Here is a 14,996-nt window from a genome sequence, read left to right on the forward strand (position 1 = left end):
TATAAATTAATATGATTGAAATAACAAGGACATTTAGGGTTCTTTGCAACATTAAGTTAATCGCATATTGCTACCCTTGAGAACCATGCAATGAAAATCACTCCACGTAGAGCGATTCTTAAGTGTGATCGACTTTGTTAATATTCAGAGCCACAAATAATTGTAACCTAGGGAAGAGCATTAAATGGAAAATGCATGGGGTGACCTTTTACAATCAGGAAAGTCTACAATTAAAAGGTTGGGATTTTCACTTAAAGCTGTGTGACTTCAAATTTCCTGAGAACATTTTATGATTCTATAAATATCCACAGAGGGGGAGGGAATTCCATCATTATTGGACGACAAAGAAGGTCTTGTAAAGGCAGGAAAGGCTTCCCTCAGGAATACCGTCTAATTCTGCCAAGTACTCCATCTCCTCCGAGTGGTTTGCCGTACATGGAAGTGCCAGAAAAGCTCAAGGTCCATTGGAAGCATGAACACACTACGTGCTCACTTCACTTAGGAAGTTTCCCAACATAGGCCATTTATTCTAAATTAATTGGGGCCATCAAATTGAATGTGCAATTACACTAAATTCCCATCAAGTCCATTACTAGAAACATTTTCAGTTTCATGTCTGAAGAAGGGTTTCGGCCCGAAACGTTGCCTATTTCCTTCGCTCCATAGATGCTGCTGCACCCGCTGAGTTTCTCCAGCACCTTTGTCTACCTTCATGTCAGACATCCACAGATGGTTTGAAGAGACTACAGACCAAAGCCAATGTGAGCCCCATGACGAGTTACTGCTTGACTCCATGGATAGTACTGTTTTGAGGGATGCATAAAGTCATGCATGGAAACAGCACCATGACCCATCATGTCCACACTGGTCATCAGGCACCCATGTTACACCAATCCCATCTTTATTCTCCCACATTCTCGTCTACTTTCCCCAGATTCCACTGCTCATGTGCACTCTGAGGGTATTCTTGCAGTGGTTCATTGACCTACCAGTTTTCCTTGAGATGTAGGATTCATAGAGTCATACAGCAAGGAATCAGGCCTTTCGGCCCAGCGTGACCACTGTGACCAAGATGCCCTGTCTCCATTACTCTCACCTACCTACATTTGGCCTATACCCTCCAAAACCTTTACTATCCATGTGCCTGTCCAAATTTATTTTAAATGTTATGATAGTACCTGCCTCAAGTACCTCCTTTGGCATTTTGTTCCATATACCCACCACCCTTTGTGTGAAAAAGCTGCCCCTCAGGTTCCTATTAAATCTTTCCCCTCTCACTTCAGGATTCAGTAAGTTCGTGTCCAGATTGTTGAATGCAGAATCTGGGCTGATGACCTAAGTGAAACGCTGAGGATGTACTGCACAGTCAGAGGCAATATCATCCAGATGAAATAAGACTCTCAAATATAATCGGACTTATGATACTAATGTCTTTGTAAGTAACCTCCTCTGCCTTCCACCCGAGTCCAAACCTTCCCTTCCATTCCAGGAAGCGAACGGGTCTCAAACTCTTTGAATCACTTCCCTCTGGAAGGCAACTCCGGACTGTCAAAGCTGCCACAGCCAGACATAAAAACAGCTTTTTTCCACGAGTAGTAGCTCTACTCAATAACCAAAAATCTGTAGCCTCCTTTTGCTCTGGTATTATATTTAATTCACATGTTTAATCAATAATGTTTTATTATTAATGTTTAATGCTTTATGTGTCATTCCTAACTGTCACTGAATGTCATGTTGTCACTTGTGGACGGAGCACCAAGGCAAATTCCTTGTATGTGAATACTTGGCCAATAAATGTTTTAATTAATTAATTAATTCATTCATTAAGCTGGAAAGTGTGCAGAGAAGACTTACAAGGATGTTGCCAGGACTTGAGGGCCTGAGCTATTGGGAGAGGCTGGGCAGGCTAGAACTTTATTCGTTGGAGGGCAGGAGACAGGGGGGTAATCTTATAGAGGTCCATAAGATCACGAGGAGCATAGATAGGGTGAATGCACAGTCTTTTACACAGAACAGGGGAATCAAGAAGCAGTGGACATAGATTTAGGGTGAGAGGCGAAAGATTTAATAGGAACCTGAGGGGCAACATTTTCCACACACAGAGTGGTGGCTATGTGGAACGAGCTGTTGGAGGAGCTAGTTGAGGCAGGTACTATAAGCAACATTTAAAATATATTTGGACTGGTACATGGATACAAAAGACATTTTGGGCTGGTACATGGTTACAAAATATGGGCCAAAAGCAGGAAATGTAAATAGGGCATCTTGGTCAGAATGCACAAGTTGGGCCGAAGGGCCAGTTTCCATGGTGTATGACTATTGCTCTATTTCCTGCATTCACATTATTTTGCTTTGTGTGCATTATTTACAAGTGGATGTATGGACTAACATGTAGCTACAATGTAGAAACAGGAAACTGCAGGTACTGGTTTATGCCAAAGATAGACACAAAGTGCTGGACTAACTTAGATAGTTAATTATGCAGCAACTTTGGAGAGAAAGGATAGGTGATGTTTCAGTCAGGAGGATCCCGATCCAAAATGTGACCCATCCTTTTTCTTTAGAGTTGGAAGAGTGGGCTGAAAGATGGCAGATGGAGTTTAATGCTGATAAGTGCGAGGTGCTACATCTTGGCAGGACAAATCAAAATAGGACGTACATGGTAAATGGTGGGGAATTGAAGAATGCAGGTGAACAGAGGGATCTGGGAATAACTGTGCACAGTTCCCTGAAAGTGGAATCTCATGTAGATAGGGTGGTAAAGAAAGCTTTTGGTGTGCTGGCCTTTATAAATCAGAGCATTGAGTATAGAAGTTGGGATGTAATGTTAAAATTGTACAAGGCATTGGTGAGACCAAATCTGGAGTATGGTGTACAACTTTGGTCGCCTAATTATAGGAAGGATGTCAACAAAATAGAGAGAGTGCAGAGGAGATTTACTAGAATGTTGCCTGGGTTTCAGCAACTAAGTTACAGAGAAAGGTTGAACAAGTTAGGGCTTTATTCTTTGGAGCACGGAAGGTTAAGGGGGGACTTGATATAGGTCTTTAAAATGATGAGAGGGATAGACAGAGTTGACGTGGATAAGCTTTTTCCACTGAGAGTAGGGAAGATTCAAACAAGGGGACATGACTTGAGAATTAAGGGACAGAAGTTTAGGGGTAACATGAGGGGGAACTTCTTTACTCAGAGAGTGGTGGCTGTGTGGAATGAGCTTCCAGTGAAGGTGGCGGGAGGCAGGTTCGTTTTTATCATTTAAAAATAAATTAGATAGTTATATGGACGGGAAAGGAATGGAGGGTTATGGTCTGAGCGCAGGTATATGGGACTAGGGGAGAATACATGTTCGGCACAGACTAGAAGGGTCAAGATGGCCTGTTTCCGTGCTGTAATTGTTATATGGTTATATGGTTTAGAGATGCCACATGACCTGCTGAGTTACTCCAGCATTTTGTGTCTTATCTTTAACATGTAGCTACAGTCAGTTTTAGCTAAATAATCAAACTGCATTTTAACGTCATGTATAATGTACTTAGTTCCTAATTTACTTGTTATCATCATTAGTTGGTGCGAGTCTTGATGTTTCTTCCTTCACACAATCCTGACCCATCAGGCTTTCCATGCGATATAGTTGGGAAAGAAGTAGGTCACTACTCAGAAAGGAGTTGAAAATCTTGTTGACAGTCTGATGTTGCCCTTTATGGGCTATGAGCATTTAAGGGACCCAGATGTATGCCGGACATATTTGGAAACCTGCTGTTTGACTGATGCTTCATGCTTTCACTCAACTTAGATTGCAGACTTAGTAATCATAGCTATGAATGTGGTTGAGATACATCTGTAGCCTATATTATTACAGTAACAAATGACCTGGTTATTGTCACGTTGCTATTTGAGGGAGCTTGCAATGTGCGAATTGGCTGCCAACTTTCCTACAGTGACTAAAGTTTAAAATGTATTTCATAGGCACTGTTAAATTTGAGATGTCTGTATTTTAATACTATAGTTCAAAGCTCTGTCTTTTGGTTTTGTAGTTTTATCATGGATTTGATTGCATAAATGCTAAAGATCAACATGGAGACTTTTCACAATATGATTGTGTATTTTCCAATCCAAAGCATTTCCAAGGCACCAAACGGGACTGTGATGAATACTCCATATTTACAGGATGAAAGGAACTCTAATGCTATTCATAGAATCATAGAGCTATACATCACGTCAATGCTCACCACGTTGGCTAACCAAGCTAAGGTACACAAAAATGCTGGAGAAACTCAGCGGGTGCAGCAGCATCTATGTAGCGAAAGAAATAGGTAACGTTTCGGGCCGAAACCCTTCTTCAGACTGAGAAGGAAGGAAAAAGGAGGAGGAGGAGCCTGAGGGCTGGGGGATGGGAGGAGACAGCTCGAGGGCTAAGGAAGGGGAGGAGACAGCGAGGGCTAGCAAAACTGGGAGAATTCAATGTTCATGCCCTCCGGATGCAGACTCCCCAAGCGGAATATGAGGTGCTGTTCCTCCAATTTCCGGTGTTGCTCCTCTGGCAATGGAGGAGACCCAGGACCAAGAGGTCGGATTGGGAATGGGAGGGGGAGTTGAAGTGCTGAACCACCGAGAGGTCAGGTAGGTTCTTGCGGACCGAGCGGAGGTGTTCGGCGAAACGATCGCCCAACCTCCGCTTAGTCTCACCGATGTAGATCAGCTGACATCTAAAGCAGCGGATGCAATAGATGAGGTTGGAGACGATACAGGAGAACCTTTGTCGCACCTGGAACGACTGCTTGGGTCCTTGAATGGAGTCGAGGGGGGAGGTAAAGGGACAAGTGTTGCATTTCTTGCAGTTGCTAACCAAGCTACTCTGACACCTGTGGCTGCCCCATATCCTCCCATACCTTGTGTAGGAAGGAACTGCACGTGCCAGTTTAAACCAAAGACAGACAAAAAGCTGGAGTAACTCAGCAGGACAGGCAGCATCTCTGCAGAGAAGGAATGGGTGATGTTTCGAGAACCTTCCTTAGACTTGGTGCTTCATTCCCAAAATGTCACCCATTCCTTCTCTCCAGAGAAGCTGCCTGTCGCGCTGAGTTACTCTAGCTTTTTGTGTCTTTCTTCCACACCTTTCCCGTTCACCTTCTTATCCAAGTGCCTTTTAAATGTTGGGATTATACCCACCTCTTCTACCCTCTAGTAGTTCGTTCCATGTACATACCATCTTCTCTATGAAAAATCTGCCCCTCTGGTTCCTATTAAATCTTTCGCTTCTCACCTCAAAGAGCAAAAGACTAAGGCTATTAACCTTATCTATGTCTTTCATAATTTTTATACCTCTACAAGGTTATTCTTGACTCCTTGACTCCAGGAAAAGAAATTCTAGTCTCTCCTTTTGACTTAAACCTTCCAGATTCTGTAACATCCTTGTAAATTTGTTTTGCACTCTTCCATTTCAATGACCTCCTTCGCAAGGCAAGGTGACCAGAACTGTACACGGTACTCCAAATGTGGCTTTCGCAACATCTTCGACAGCTGTAACATGACATCCCAACTTCTGTACTCAATGCCCTGACCAATGAAGGTAAGAGTGACAAACACCTTTTTCACTATCCTGTCCTCCTGTGGCCCCACCTTCATGAAATGTGCACCTGCTGCCCCCAAGCCTTTCTGTTCGATAAAACTCCCCAGAGCCTTAGCATTTGCAGTACAAGTTTGTCATACCAAAATATAACACCTTGCGACGACTTGAATTAAACTCCCTCAGCCAATTCAACAACATCCAGGGCAATGCAACCTGGATTATTGGCATCCCATGCTTCACCCCACACATTCCCTCCCTCCTGCAATGGCACATCATTGCTGTAAAGGGTACTATTGACAATCTGAGCTGCAGCTATCCTCCCAGGTTCTTTCAATTGTGAAACCTGGAACAAGAATTTTCAAGACATCAGGACATCAACACTTGCAAGTCCCTCTTCTTGCCACACACTACTTTAACTTCAAAATATAGTGATGTCTCTTCACCACCATCATGCTTAAATCCTGGAATGCAGTACATAGTGCATTTTATCACACAAACTATAATGGTTCAAAAATGCAACTCACAGAGGGCATTAAGTAACGGGGGCTCTATAAGCAACAAATGGGGGATTTATAAGCATAGCAGATACCATAAATTAATTTCTAAAATATAAAAGCATAATTAACATTGTTCTTTAGCTTGCTGGCGACACCAAATGTTTGTTAGCACCAGAGTCTAGAAGTTGGGACATCATACTACAGTTATACAATGATGTTGATGAAGCCATACTTGGAGTACTGTGTTCAGTTTTGGTTACCCTGCTATAAAAGGATGTCCTTAGGTTGGGAGAAGTGCAGAGGAGATTTACATGTTCGTTTCCAGCACTTCAATGCCTGAGTTATAGGGAGAGGTTGGGGAAGCTACAACTGTATTCCTTGGAGCGCATGAGGCTATGGGATGATCTTATAGAGGTTATAAAATCATGAGAAGAATAGATAGGGTAAATGTACAGAGTCCTTTAAGCGCGATAGGGGACTCAAAAACAAGAAGACTTATATTTAAGGTCAAAGGGGCAAGATTTAACATAAAGTTGAGGGGCAACATTTTTACTCAAATGCAGTAGATATATGAAATAAGCTGACGGGCAGCTTGAAGCAGGTACTATAACAGCATTTAAAAGGCACTTGGCCTAGAATATGGATAGAAAAGGTTTAGAGAGATATAGCCAAATGTGGGTAAATGAGACTAACTTAGATGGGGCATCTTGGTCAGCGTGGATGAGTTGGGCCGAAGGGCCTGTCACCATGCTGTATGACATTATATTCTGTAAAACACTTACGGTGGCGCAGCAGCAGAGTTGGCTTACAGCTAATGCAACGCCAGAGACCCGGGTTCGATCCAGATTGCGGGTGCTGTCTGTACGGAGTTTGTACTTTCTCCCTGTGACCTGCATGGGTTTTCTCTGAGATCGCTGATCGGCGCAAACCCGGTGGGCCGAAGGGCCTGTTTCCACGCTGTATCTCTAAACTAAACTAAACTAAGCCATTCATTTGGTTTTAACCAAAAACAAGGCAGATACTATTGAATTGCCAGAGTGAGCAACACCGGAAATTGGAGGAACAGCACCTCATATTCCGCCTGGGTTGCTTGCGTCCGGATGGCATGAACGTTGAATTCTCCCAGTTTTGCTAGCCCTTGCTGTCTCCTCCCCTTCCTTACCCCCCGAGCTGTCTCCTCCCATCCCCCCCGCCCTCGGGCTCCTCCCCTCCCTTTTTCCTTCCTTCTCCCCCCCACCCCCCATCAGTCTGAAGACTCCCTCCGCAAAGCCGTTGTCAATAATCTTCCCATTCCCGCCACCCCAACGTGACCCCACCACCACCACCTTCCCATCACCCCCTTGTCGGCCTTGCAAAGACCGCAAGAAATGTCTATTCTTCCCTTCCCTCCCGTCCACCCCCTCCCACCTCAACCCCCACCTCCCTTCACTCCATCAACTCCATCAAGGACCCAAGCAGTCGTTCCAGGTGCGACAAAGGTTCACCTGTATCTCCTCCAACCTCATCTACTGCATCCGCTGCTCTAGATGTCAGCTGATTTACATCGGGGAGACTAAGCGGAGGTTGGGCGATCGTTTCGCCGAACACCTCCGCTCAGTCCGCAATAACCTACCTGAACTCCCGGTGGCTCAGCACTTCAACTCCCCTCCCATTCCCAATCCGACCTCTCTGTCCTGGGTCTCCTCCATTGCCAGAGTGAGCAACACCGGAAATTGGAGGAACAGCACCTCATATTCCGCCTGGGTTGCTTGCGTCCGGATGGCATGAACGTTGAATTCTCCCAGTTTTGCTAGCCCTTGCTGTCTCCTCCCCTTCTTTAACCCTCGAGCTGTCTCCTCCCATCCCCCCCCCCTCGGGCTCCTCCTCCTCCCTTTTTCCTTCCTTCTCCCCCCCACCCCCCATCAGTCTGAAGAAGGGTTTCGGCCCGAAACGTCGCCTATTTCCTTCGCTCCATAGATGCTGCTGCACCCGCTGAGTTTCTCCAGCAATTTTGTGTACCACAGATACTATTGCCATGTTTAAGAAACATTTGGACAGGTTCATGGACAGGACAGGTTTTGTGGGCCTTACGCAGCCAGGTGGAACTAGTGTAGATGGGACAAGTTGGTCAGTGTGGGCAAGTTGGGCTGAAGGGCCTGTTTCCATGCTGTATGACAAGCTATCAAATAGAACTCATTCCGATTTTTATAGGACCGTTGATGGCCACACAGTTTATTGGGTATGTCCCAGCTCCTTGTAGATATTCTCCAATTAGTCCCGTTGCCTTGGTCTTCCCCTTCCCTGGACTTGCACTGTTTTCTTTTTTAATAAATATTCAATCCCCTTTTGAATGTTCCTTTTAAAGTTCCACTGCCTTTTTAGATGGTGTATTCCAGATCACAAAAAACTATTATCCCTTTGATATTGATGTCAATTATTTTAGATCTTTGCATTTAATTATCCACCCTCTTACGTTCCACTCAACTCTAACACAACCCTTCATAGTATGGAATCTCTATTAAATCTTAACCTCCCTGCTCTAAAGATGTAGACAAATCTATTAAAATTGACATTTAGGGCCCTGAAATGTAATTTATAAAAAATAACACTAAAGCTATTGAATCAGCTCATGATCACATTGCTATCTGTGGGAGCTTGCAAATTATCTGCCTACATTTATTAATTTCAAAATAAACTATTTTTATTCAAAATAAAATAAATACATATACAAGAAATGTTAAAAAAAACCCAGTTCAAGGCTTTCTTTATATTCACTGTGCCATTTCCTCTAAACACTCATAGTGATATTGGTTCAATACATTTGTAGTTTAAGCACGTGTTGTTTACAGAACACCATTGATATTCATGTGGCCGCCTTTAGGCAACACAACCTTTTAGTGTTTGAGAGGCTTCAATACAGGACAGGACAAGATAGTGGCAGCAGCACTTTGGACTGCAATTCCTTCTTCATACAACCTATGTGTTGGCTGTACTAAGCTGCAGTGCATCCCTCAGCACGTATTCCTGCAGTATGGAATGTGGCAGTCGGCAGCATTCCCTTAAGGACATCTCGTTTACTGGACGACCAACAGGTTCCAGGCAGACCCAAGCGTGTCTTCCACTGAGTTATGACTTTCCTGCAGTATTAGATGCTCGTATTGGTATGCATCCTCATGACCAGCCTGCAGATCACAGTGTCCTCTGTAACACAGCTGTCCCAGATGAACCGTGACAAGAATCCTTGCATCCTTTCCAAGCCTTTATTTGCAGATACACAGTCTACAAAGAGGTGGTCGGTCATCTCATCCTCATTGCAGCTGTGCTGAGGGCAGTATGTATTGGGGGGGGGGGGACCCTACTATACTATACAGGAAGGATGTGACGGGGATGGCTCCTCTCACCACCAGCCAAGTGAGGTATCGGCTCTTCACTGAATTCTGGTGATGGGGGTTCTGACAAATGGCTTTGGCAGTCTGCACGGTTAGTTGCCCAGAATACAATCATCATTGCTCTTTCAAAATGACACAGTGTGATTAAAAAAGGTGCCATGATGTACAGTTCTGGGCACAACAATCCAGGAAGCATGTAGGGAATTCAGAAGAGATACAAAAGCATATTAGCAGGGATGGAGATGTTTCAATATGAGGAGAGGTGGAAGGGGTCTGGGATTTTATTTGGGGGGGGGGGAGGTATAGATTTATGAAAGGCTTACATAGCTTAAACAGGAAGGAATTAATTCCCTTAGCGTAAAGCTTAAAAACAAAAAAGACATGGATTTAAGGCATTAGAAGGGAACTGAGGACACGTTCTAAAAATCCCTGCCTGGTAGAGGAATAAGGCTTCAATGCATTTAATGTGCCATGATATAGAGGGTTATGGACAAGATCTGGGGTGTTTGATACACATTGATAGCTTTTTCTGATGTCGTGGACACAAAGAAGTGAGTGGCTGGTACCTGTGCTTTCAGATTCTGTAACTGTTATCTTTTCCCTTTGCAGAAACTTTATATTTCCCAGTGCACAGCTGGTTGTTCAGTGTTTTTTTTCCTTTACATTTTAAACAGATGTCTCCGAAGAAGAAATGCAAAATTGTCAATCCAAATGCCCAGCAAAAGAGACTGATTTAGATAGCATACGCAGAGATTATCCAAATTTGGACTACTTCAAATGTGATGATCTACAGGACATTCTTAATGGGAAAAGCATGTCATGCGTGATTTGAAGAACAAAAACATGTAGTTCACAATGCCAAAATTGAAAAGTTGAGGAAAAACAAGTTGCTTATTGGTTCCAATCTGAGGAGTATGATGATACTACTGATTATGATATGCCAATGTACCAGCTAGCAACTGATCTCCTCCATAATGACTTGGTCTATTGCTAGAAATTGTAATTTATTTACCAATCTGTTACAGACTTACAGCATATAATACAATAAATAATATTAAAGTTCTGATCTTGAGAATATCACATTTTTGAATTTTCAAGGCAGTCTGGGTGTTTATTACTATTTTCGTCACAATGGTCAATTTTGTAATTAGCTACAATTAGGTAACGAACTAATTATATGCTTTAATTTCAGGTCATCCAAGTAAGATGTTTTATATTTGTTTCAGAATGCTTCAATCTATAATAACTGAAAATTTCATTCAGTTCTCTTAATTTTTAAGAAGGTTATGGGCTTTTGACTGTCCTCGATCACAACTGGTGTGTTAAGTCAATGGAATGGAAAAGCAAAAGGGAAGAAGATGCTAATTTCCGAGTATGAAAATGGCCATAACTTTCCTTTAAAACTGAAGAACTAAGGAGAGTGGTGAATTGGGTATCGAATTAAGGCCAGTTATTTTTTTATGCTTTGTGGCCCTTCTGATGGGGTATGGAAAGGTACGGGATATAGGCTTCAGATTTTTTGAATCTCAAAAGGGCCGAATTTCCTGTAACATTTCCTAACAATTTCCGAGTATGTTAACTACGAGCTGATCAATTGGGTAAATGTTTATTTTTATGCTTTCTCATGGGATAAATCTTGATTTTTTCTCAAAATTTTGTAACATTCCTAACAGACGTTTACGAGCTGATCAAGAATGTTTGCTTTCTCACTCTTCGTTTCTTGGAAGAGTGAAAATAACATATTCATATGAAACACCAACACTGTAATTAGAATGCTAACCTTAAATCTGTTCAACATTTGGTAGCCCAAACCTAAAGCTAGAACATCACACCAACAACCAACATTAGTTACACTTCCTGATGACATTGATACATATGATCACCTCTCATCTTTGAAACCCTGATCCTTTGTCCTATTTTTAAAGTCCACATTCTTGGTTATGCAGTTTACTCTGCCCTCTAGTAGTATTCCCACATGTTCACGAACCAAGACTGACTCCAAACATTCAAAATAGAAATGATAGGATTAGGTTTAGTACATTTGGCCTGTCAGGCTTGCTCCCTTTGATATAAACAAGGTTAGGTTTAGGTTTATTATTGTCACATGTACAAATGTACAGTGACAAGCTTTGTTCTGTATGCAAATCCAACAGATCAGATATACCGTACATAAAGACAATCGTCAAACTCAAGTGCAATAGATAGAGCAACGGTGAAGATACAGAGTGCTTAATATAGTTCTCAGCATTGTAGCGTATCACTTCCATAGAGAGAGTCCAATGTCCTCCATGGGGTAGGGGTGAATCAGACAGTACCTAGCTTGTGGAAGGACCACCCAGAAGCCTGCTAACAGAGGGGAAGAAGTTGTTCATAAATCTGGTGGTGCACGCTTTCAAACTTCTGTACCTTCTGCTAGATGGGAGCAGAGAGAAGAAGGAATGACTGGGGTGGGACAAGCCCTTGTTTATGTTGGCTGCTTTTCTAAGGCAACATGTAGATGCAATCAATGGTGGAAAGTGTGATTCCCCTGTCCAAATACTAAATTCACACACTTTCCCAAGATACCTTGATACCTAGAAATGTCTGGGTCCTTCTATATATTTAGTGTCTTGGCCTCCACAGCTATCTGTGGCAGAAAATTACACAACAGGTTTACCAGCCTTAGGTGAAAAAAAATTGCCTTATCTTAGTCCTAAATGCATCCATATCCTGATACTGTGAGCCCTGGTCGTAAACAGAGCAGTCAGGGAAACATCCTCCCTATATCTAGCCTGTCCAGGCCTCTTCTCATTCTTCTAAACTCTAGTAACTTAATTGACGCATGGGCCTGTCCCACTTAGGCTATTTTTTAGGCGACTGCTGTTGCCACACGGTTGCCGGGGTGTCGCCTGTATGGACGTGAGTACTCTCCTCAGTCGCCCAAAGAGTCGTAAAGTTTTTTTGGTCGCCGCTGGATTTTGAAATGTTCAAAACTTTTCGGTGACAGTGGGCTTGTCATAGCTTGTCTTCTCCTGACGTAGGTGCTGTCGTAGGTTGTCGGTTGTCGCCAGGTGACATAGGTTGTCACCGGTGCTAACCGTTGAATTTCAATGTCGTAGTCACCGACAGTCCCCTAAAAAATCTCCTAGTGGGACAGGCCCTTCAATTTCCACTCGTAGAACCATCCTGGGAATCAGTCTGTTAAAAATTAGCATTCTTGCTTTGCAGCTTTAACTTTCTCAAAACTTCATACAGCAGGACAGTGTCAGGCTCTACAAAGCCCTGTATAATTCTGTATAACTCTGTATAATTCTATCCAAGTATTTTTGACGCATAAAACTTGTTATAAAGAACAACATGCAAATGGCCTTCTTAAATGCTTGCCATTCTCATTTGTGCAAAATTCTTCTGTTTTTCTTAATGATTTTTAACCGTGTTAAAAATCTGGGCTCGTCAAAACATTAGATATTTTTGCAATGCGTCGAAGGATGTGTTTGGCATGAAATTCACATTATGGGAGGAGATACAGGTTAAATTTGATCAAACAATAAGGGAGAAGAGGCACAGCTTATTGTTCTCTTATTGTTAGTGGGAACTTGCCGTGTGCACATTGACTGCTTGTGGGCACCTTTTCACAGATGCTGCCAGACCTGCCCTTTTTCTGGATTTTCTATTATTTTATTTTTTAAGAGGGTCCATTTGTGGGTGGAATAAAGAGCTAAGTATCTCAGAATCACTGATAATTCCCTAATAAAATGCAGACAAAGCTATTTCAGCCTGGATTGTGAAAATGTGGAACTCATATCCACAGGGATGTAAATAACACATACCTCTAGAAAAATCTCACAATGCAAGACTGAGAAAGGTATGAAAGGTATGATGTTCAAGAAGGAACTGCAGATGCTGGAAAATCGAAGGTACACAAAAATGCTGGAGAAACTCAGCGGGTGCAGCAGCATCTATGGAGCGAAGAAGGGTCTGAAGAAGGGTTTTGGCCCGAAACGTTAGCTATCTCCTTCGCTCCATAGATGCTGCTGCACCCGCTGAGTTTCTCCAGCATTTTTGTGTACCTTTGAAAGATATGATGATGGAGTGAGGTGAAATAGTGTTGGAGCAACCCTGAGTAGATCTCAAATGATCTGCTTGAGTACTGTAAGTACTTTGCAGTACTTACAGGTTGAGCTCTTTTCTCTGCATTTCCCCTGTTTGAAGTGAAGACATCACAAATGTTGCATCTTTTAACAATTTCCTCCTGTATCTCCAACTTATTAAGCTCCTCTTTATTTAAAAATCAAGATCTGTTTAAGTTTGGACAGTAAGTATCCTTTGGATAGAGATTTTAATGGGAACATGTAACTCAGTAGCAAACATGCGCTCCTTTATTTTTCTAATTGCTCTGAGCTCATACTCCATTATATCACAGTCACTTCCTCCAATCCTCTGGGACCTTTATGATCTTTCAGTTCTGGTTTATGAACATCCAGGGGGAACTACTCTCAAAGATGCTCATCTTAAAATTCAACACCTAGTTGCGGGTTCCACCTTATGCTCTCACCAAACACATATGGAATAAGCTATCTACAAGCAGTCCAGGCACATGGGGTCAACACATTGAAATCAGAAGGGTTATAAAAAAGATGCATCTCCAATGGCAACTTCTCCAACCTTTCAAAATGAATTGAGGTGTTTTGTTCAGTCCCTATTGTGTCAAGTGGCTGCCAATGTATGTGCAGCACATTCCCCCAAACAGCAATACGGAATGGTATTAATAATAACAAGCCAGGTCTTATGATCGATGTTGATTGGAAGGATAAATATTGTCCAGGATGGAAATCCTATGTTTCTCCAAATTAATGCCAGGATCTTTACATTTGCCACAAAGGGCAGCATCTCTGATAATGCAGTAATCATTCTGTCCTGCTCTGGGTGCATTAGCCTTGATTTATTTTGTGCTCAGATCTCGGGAGTGAAATTTGAACCCCTGACCTTCAGTCAAGAGGGAGCAAGAGATGTGTGAGAAAGGAGTACGAGAGAGAGGAAGAGTCATGACAGAGACCAGAGGGAGAGGCGTGACAGAGTGAGAGGCGTGACAGAGGCAGGGGGAGGTGTGACAGAGACAGGGGTAGGTGTGACAGAGACAGGGGTAGGTGTGACAGACAGAGGTGTGACAGAGACAAGGGGGAATTGTGACAGAGGGTATGGGTGGTGTGACACAGGGGGAAGTGTGACATAGGGAGGGAGAGGTGTGACAGAGACAGAGATGTGACAGAGACAGAGATGTGACAGATGCGGGGGGGGTGGGGGGGGGGGTGACGGGGGGGGGGCGGGGTGGACAGAGGGGAGAGGGTGTGACAGAGAGGGGGGGGGGGGTGTGACAGAGAGGGAGGGGGGGAAGAGGTGTGACAGAGAGGGAGGGGCGTGCGAGAGATATGAGAGAAATTGAGAGAAATGTAAGTGATCGATGTGAGAGAGAGAGGGAGAGAGAGAGAGGGGGGGGGGAGGGAGGTGCAGATAGAGTATGGTAATAGTATTAGTTTAGTTGGGCGTTTTTATAGACGCAAGGGTATGTTGGGCCGAAGGGCC

General features: G+C 43.2%; 1 protein-coding gene across 1 annotated transcript in view; it reads right to left on the bottom strand.

Moving 5' to 3' along the window:
- The window catches only part of pgm5 (phosphoglucomutase 5), a 134,797-nt gene that overhangs the window by 118,328 nt on the left and 1,473 nt on the right, over positions 1-14,996 (bottom strand). The gene's annotated exons all lie outside the window — the stretch shown is intronic.

This window comes from Leucoraja erinacea, chromosome 3 (assembly GCF_028641065.1).
Source record: "Leucoraja erinacea ecotype New England chromosome 3, Leri_hhj_1, whole genome shotgun sequence".
NCBI lineage: Eukaryota > Metazoa > Chordata > Chondrichthyes > Rajiformes > Rajidae > Leucoraja > Leucoraja erinaceus.